Source organism: Quercus suber, unplaced genomic scaffold (assembly GCF_002906115.3).
Source record: "Quercus suber isolate HL8 unplaced genomic scaffold, Cork oak 2.0 scaffold_1121, whole genome shotgun sequence".
Classification (NCBI taxonomy): domain Eukaryota; kingdom Viridiplantae; phylum Streptophyta; class Magnoliopsida; order Fagales; family Fagaceae; genus Quercus; species Quercus suber.
Window position 1 is genome coordinate 48,268 of NW_027070525.1, and position 7,597 is coordinate 55,864.

Genomic DNA, 7,597 nt, shown 5'->3' on the forward strand with positions numbered 1-7,597 from the left:
GATATGCTATGTGTGTGAATCTCTTGTGAGATCTAGAGGTGTTTACCTTCATACATACTTAGGGTTATCAAGATCAAGATTCATGTCAAGAGCTTGGTGATCTCTTTAGTTGTTGTTTTAAGAGCTTAAAGAAAAACACAAGTGGGAGTACTTGTGGTTGCTGTGGATGAAGGAAAGAAGTAGTTCGTGGACTCAGAGTTGTCACATGGTCGTGGTAGTAAGTTTTCTACACGAGGTAGCAATAGGATGTTAGTGGTCTAAGTCTTATTGTAAAACTTCAATTATTTTATAGTGGATCTGTTTTACCTTGAGGATAGTTAGATTAAATCCTCCCTAGGTTTTTTATCGGTTTGGTTTTCTTGGGTTATCATATAGTGTGTTATTTACTTTTCCGCACTGCTTTGTTATAACCTAGATCTGAATAATTTATCTAAGTAATCACTTGACTAAATAACTAAGTTAAACAACTTGTGTTTTAAAGGGTGTAAAAACATACAATTTTATTTTTTTGAGAAACCAGACAAAATGTCTTGGTCTTCTTGTTTAATGCCTTAGTACCACACCATCCCTAAATGGGAAAAGGGGATTCACATCTATATATATATATATATATCTAAAAGTTGAAGCGTAGCATTTGTTGTTGCTACGCTCCTATTGAGCCACATCAGCGGCCATATCATCTACCTATTTCTCATTTCTCTCCACTACTTCCAACCATAACTTTTCTTTTACCTTTTAATCTCTCAATTACTCTCAACCTTAATGTCACTCTTCATCTATCTCTTCCTCTTCCTTTTATTTTGACTCTTCTTATCCCCATTTTATTACTATAAATATGACATTCTCTATCTCATTCTATACATATTTTCTCACATGAAAAAAAGGTTATTACTCTCTCTCTCTCTCATGTTTTATTTTTGTGTGAATTTTTTTATTTTTTGTATCTCTACTTTGTATTGATGTATTTATGTGTTCTTTAGAATTTTACTTTGGGTTCCAATTTGGTTTTGTTTTTTTAAGTTATTATCATTTTTTCTTTTCTATAATTGTTAAATGTTATTTTATTGTATATAAATATAGTTTACAAGAATATAATGTTATTCTATTATATATAATGGCTTGGATAATTTGGTGTTTGACTTATAACTATATTTTTATTTGATGTTTCTTTTTCTCATTTCATTTTCTATATCTCTCCTGAAAAAGGTGATTACTCTCTCTCTCTCTCTCTCTCTCTCTCTCTCTCTCTATATATATATATATATATTATTTAGGTTGATAAATCATTGTATTTTTTTTTTATATAATACTATTTTGGGTTAATACGATTTAGTAGTGTGTTTGATTTTTTAAGTTTTCAGTCACAAGTCTTCTCTCTCCCTCTTTTAGGTTTTGTTTGATTTTTTTTTTTCAACATAATACTTAGTTATTTTGGAAGTGAGATTTTGAATTTATATCAAAATACAATTGGCTATGTATTTGAATGTGTCTATCAACTATTAAAATTAAACCGCCCAAGATGAATATGTACATACAATATTTTTATTTTTATTTTTCATTGATTTATTATTTAGTTATAACATTAAAATTAAATTAAATGAATATGTATAGTTAAAAATATCTAAAATGAATTTGTAAAGCCAATATATTTATATATTTAATATTTTCAAAAAATTAAAAGTAAAAAATAAATACTAAAAAGAATAATGATGTGACAAATGAGAAGACTCAATAGAAGTGTAGTAACAAAAATGCGATATGAAGATCCAGTTAAAGGTAATTAAATCTTAATAAATAAAAGTGTATGTAATAAAAAAAAAAAATTAGATCATGTCCTCTTTATGTTATACTTATTATTTTCTTTCATTTTGATAGGTGAAATGTTTAATTTTAGACATAAAGTCTACTTTTTTCCTACATACTCCCTCCGTCCCACTTTTTTTGTCCTCTATTCCATTTTGAGATGTCCAAAATATTGTTCTGTTTCTAAAAATAAAAGTCATTAATTTACTAATGTTCCTATTATACCCCTATTAATTTACTAATTCAAATTTTTGATAAATTTTTGTAAGGGTAGTTTTGGAAACTTATATATTAATAAAAGGTAGACAAGACAATAAATGATGTTCCCTTAAAAAGTTTGACTTTTCAATCAGGACAAAAAAAGTGGGATAGATGGAGTATTATTTTAAATATTAAATTTATAATATGGTATAGTCACATAGGAGTGTCTAAGAATATGTAGTTCCAATTTCATGTATCTATATTAGTAAACAAAACTCAATCAATAGTTCGAAACTACTCCTACAATAAGAAAAATTATAAATATAATAATCTCTTTTTAAGAAAATGAAAATTTTGAATAATATACTTGAAACTCAAACAATTTAGTTGTACAGGAAAAACAAATTAGGAAAATATAAGCATGATAGCATAATTTATCAAAATATGGACTGCCTAAAAAATGAATAATATCAATCAAATAAATCCAAATAATAAAATGGTAATATATTTTTTGAGATAAAGAAATGAAAAATAATTTTAGAAATTGTTTAAGTTTTTAAGAGAATAAATTATTTTTCACAAAATTTAGAGAACAAATTATATATTATACCATAACTAAAATATAATTATTCATTCTTATGCATCACGTGAGTTTGCGACTAGTTTGTTTTAAAAGTAACAATTTCCCATAAAAGTCAGGATTTTAGGTACTCAATGTGTGATTCTAAGTTCGACTCATGTTTTTAAGATTACTTTCACTTTAGGCACACAGTAGGGAGTCTATTGGAGAGTACTCTCTCTATTGTTGTCCGACACTTTTCTATGTGTGTTGTGTTTTTTTTTGTGTGTATGTGATTTGTATATTTATTTGTTTTTGTGTGTCAGTGATTTAGATTGGTAATAGATTGAGTTAGAGAAGAAACTATGCGGCCAAAGATATAAAATTCGGGGTTTAGACACAGTCATTTTAGTCTTATTTTATTTATTTATTTTTTTTATAGAAGATAGAATTCTACAATCGGTTTTAATCTTATTACTTGTGCTTAAGGGTGTGAAAGAGCTTGCTGATGCTGTCAAAGTCACCGTGGGTCCCAAGGGCTACGGAATTCTATGGCTACCTAATCACACTATTCTTTAATTCATATTTCTGACTAAACTTTAAAATTTATGACCCGTGAGGCTTTTCCCTATTTGTCATATTTTAAATTCCTTCAAGACATTTGTGGATTATATAGGCTGTACCAATTTATAAATGCCATAATCAACTAGTAATAGGTTGATTTATGAAAGCCACTGAGTTTTTTCTGGACAGAGGTTAGCTGCAGGACAGCACAAAGCTCGGGAATTCAAGACTTCAAGGTTAACACATATTTGGCCATATGCCTTGATAACTCTTTATATCTTAAATTAAGGAATGTGCGTTAAAAGTCAATGATATTTAACATGTTGCTCTAAAATAAAGACAGATATTCAAGATTAGGTATTGTTATATTTAATATGATAGTCATTTTCAGGTAGAAAAATAGCTTCATTGGAGAATACCTTCTCTGAAAAATGCCTTCATTTTCAAGTAGAATTGTGATGCTTAATGACTGTGTAAGCTGACTTATTGACAAGATGCAATTTCCAATTGAATGCGCCATTTTCAGGTAGACTTCATTATTCTCTCTCTCTCTCTCTCTCTCTCTCTCTTTCCCCTTTTGGTAGGGAGACTTCATAATCCTCAACCAAACCACATATACCACAAAATAATGGTCACGTCTTTCATTCTGAGCATTCTTTTCTTCCCATTTTGCACTTCACTTGACACCTTAACACCAGACCAATTCATCAAGGATGACCAATCTTTGGTTTCCAAAGGAAATAATTTTGCCTTAGGCTTCTTCAGCCCTGGCAACTCCAGCTATCAGTATCTTGGTATTTGGTTTGTCAAAGTGACAAAACAAACTGTTGTGTGGGTTGCAAACAGGAATCATCCTCTCAATGATTCCTCTGGAGTTCTCTCCATCAACCAGTTTGGAAACCTTGTCCTCCATGACAGTTTTAACCGTCTTCTTTGGTCTACAAATGTTTCTGTCCAGGGGACAACCTCCTGTGTTGCTCAGCTTCAAGATTCAGGAAACCTGGTACTGATCCAGGGCAATAACAAAAAGGTGTTATGGCAAAGCTTTGATCATCCTACAGACACTTTGCTTCCAAACATGAGGCTTGGGTTGAATCGGATAATTGGGCTAGACAGGTTCTTGACATCTTGGAAGTCACAAGATGACCCTGGAACTGGGGACTACTTCTATAAGATGAATCCTACTTGTGGCTCTCCACAAGTTGCCCTGTATAATGGTTCGACCCTGTATTGGCGGTCAGATCCATGGCCATGGAAAACATCATCACTATCTTCATCAACAAGTGTCTCAACAATGGGTTTTAAGATTGATTTTGTTAACAACAAAGATGAGGTATCTTACGCCTACTTTTTTGATGACCCCTCCATCATTTCTAGAGTAGTGGTTGACAACTCAGGAATGCTTCAGAAATTTATGTGGTATGATGGTGATCTTCAGTGGAAGGAATTCTGGTCAGCACCTAAATACCGGTGTGACAACTATGGACACTGTGGTGCGTATGGAAAATGTGGTCCGCAGTCTAGTGACGATGTTAGTAAGTTTGAGTGTACGTGTTTGCCAGGGTATGAACCCAAGTCTCCGATGGATTGGTATCACAGAGATGGTTCTGAGGGTTGTGTAAGGAAGAAGTCTGGGTTGTCGATGTGTGGGAATGGAGATGGGTTTGTGAAGGTGACACGTTTGAAGGGTCCTGATTCATTCAATGCAGCTTGGATGGACATGAGCATGAGTAGCTCAGAATGCGAGCAGGCATGCTTGAATAATTGTTCGTGCACAGCTTTTATCAGCACGAATATTGACGGGATGGGGACCCGTTGCTTGGCATGGTATGGTGAATTGATGGACATTTTGGAGGTTTCATACGAAGGGTGGGATCTAAATGTGCGTGTTGATGCAAAGGAGTTAGGTAGCCTTCTCTGGTTGCTAGCATTTCTTTTGCATACTTTCACTTCTGCTTATCTCAGTTCTTGGACCGTGGACTCACCGTTTGTTTGTTTGTTTGTTTGTTTTTTTTTTTTTTTTTTCGTTCAGCTACTTACATTAAGATGTCCAAAGGTTTTCTTGGCAATAAGAGGAAACTGGTTATTACAATATTGTCTGTTGCTGTGCCATTGTTTCTGGCATCCTTGATAGCCTTTACGTGGCTAATGAAGAAGAGGAAAAAAAAAAAGGTAACAAAATTGCTTCCATTGTATTGTCTCACAGACTCACACATATATATATCATTACTCCTCCACGTGAGGTAAATGGTCAATTACGAAATTATAGCGAGCAATGTCTACCAATATGCTTTAGGACAGTGAAGAGAAACTTGCACGATCAATCCAATGATTTCTCTTTGGAGGGCAATGAGCTTAAGGACAGTAGTGGACATCCAGATTTGTTGATTTTTGATCTAAGTTGCATAGTTGCTGCTACTGACAATTTCTCTCTGGCCAACAAACTTGGGCAAGGTGGTTTTGGTTCTGTTTTTAAGGTACAGTTAAAATTCATAATGATTCCCAACCCCACCCCCCCCCCCCNAAAACTTCAACATAGAAATCTTGTCATGCTTTTTGGCTGTTGCATTCAGGAGGAAGAAAAGATGTTGATTTATGAGTACATGCCCAACAAAAGCTTGGACTCCTTCATTTTTGGTATGACTTCTTTCTAAAGATCTATTGCATTCATCGATCTTATTTTCCTTTATTATATAAGTTCAAAGAATATTTTTGAAGTAAATAAAACACTAGTGAAAATTTTTATTGTAGATCAAATAAGAAGTTCATTGTTGAATTGGAGGAAACGCTTTGAAATCATCATTGAGATTGCGCGTGGGATTTTGTATCTTCATCAAGATTCAAGATTAAGAATTATTCATAGAGATCTTAAAACCAGCAATGTTTTACTAGACACTGAGCTAAACCCCAAAATTTCGGATTTTGGGATAGCCCGTATATTCAAAGGGGATCAAATTCAAGATGAGACAACTAGAGTTGTCGGAACATAGCAAGTATCAAACAAACACATGCTAGACATACAAAAAATAATGGCATACACAAAGTTTAACATTATCTTTAATATTGTTCACATGCAGTGGCTATATGTTACCGGAGTATGTAATTTTTGGGAAATTTTCAACCAAATCAGATGTCTTTAGTTTTGGTGTCATATTATTGGAGATCATAAGTGGCAAGAGGAACAATTATTCTTATCAGAATCACACTTCCCAAACTTTAATAGGGCATGTAAGTAATAGAACACAACAATGTTTACCATTTGCTTTTATAATACAACCCTTATGGATAATGCTATGAACCACACAGGTTTGGGAATTGTGGAGAGAGGATAAAGCCTTGGATATAGTTGATTCATCAATAAATGAGACATTTGCTTCCCATGAAGTCTTGAGATGCATTCAAATTGGGCTCTTATGTGTGCAAGAAAATGCAATGGATCGACCAACAATGTTAGCAATTCTTCTCATGCTGAGTAGTGAAACAACTCTTCCCTCTCCTAAACAACCTGCTTTTATTTTTAGAAGACCTACCAATGATTTGGGATTAGTGAAAGGGGGAGAATTTTATTCTATAAATGACGTGACAATAACTAAGGTTGAAGCTCGCTAAAAAAGCTTCTAGTTAGCTGCATCTAAATGGCTTCTGTAAGGATTTGTAAGACAATATAACATTTTAATCTTTTTGTAATAAAGAACATATGTATGTTTGTGTTACTGCTTATATTGTTGCTATTAGGCTGAATGCACCTTAACTTGATTAGTGGGGTTCAAATTCTCCCTCCCCATTGCTGTAACTATCAAATTATTATTATTAAAAAAAAAAAAAAATCAAAATCAAAACCTGGTCATTGCCATAAGATTCAGTAATGGTTGAATAAAGACTTTTGAATCATAGGTTGAGGAAAAAGTAAAAATGGTTGCTGTATAAAGTTCTCTCTCTGTCTTTTCACTTTTAGTAGGTAGGGAGACTTCATAATCCTCTACCAAACCACATATCAATACATTTTTCCCCCAAAAAATGGTCATGTCTTTGATTCTGAGCACTCTTTTCTTCCGATTTTGCAAAGAAAATAATTTTGCCTTAGGCTTCTTCAGCCCTGGTAACTCCAGCTATCAGTATCTTGGTATTTGGTTTGTCAAAGTGACAAAACAAACTGTTGTGTGGGTTGCAAACAGGAATGCTACTATCAATGGAAGGAACTCTGGACAGCACCTCAATACAGGTGTGACAACTATGGACATTGTGGTGCATATAGTAAATGTGGTCAGGAGTATCCTGACAAATATAATGGGTTTGAGTGTACGTGTTTGCCTGGGTATGAACCCAAGTCTCCGAAGGGTTGGTATCACAGAGATGGTTCTGAGGGATGTGTGAAGGGTCCTGATTCACAGAGATTGCTCTGAGGGTACCGGTATTTAGGTTCTGAGGTAACATAAACACTTGCTTTTTATTGTTGACTCGCACACATGC

At 33.6% G+C, this 7,597-nt stretch overlaps 1 pseudogene; it reads left to right on the forward strand.

Annotated features, from left to right (window-relative positions):
• The first annotated feature begins 3,522 nt into the window (after positions 1–3,522).
• Positions 3,523–6,840, forward strand: LOC112000814 (G-type lectin S-receptor-like serine/threonine-protein kinase RKS1; annotated as a pseudogene).
• The last annotated feature ends 757 nt before the right edge of the window (positions 6,841–7,597 follow it).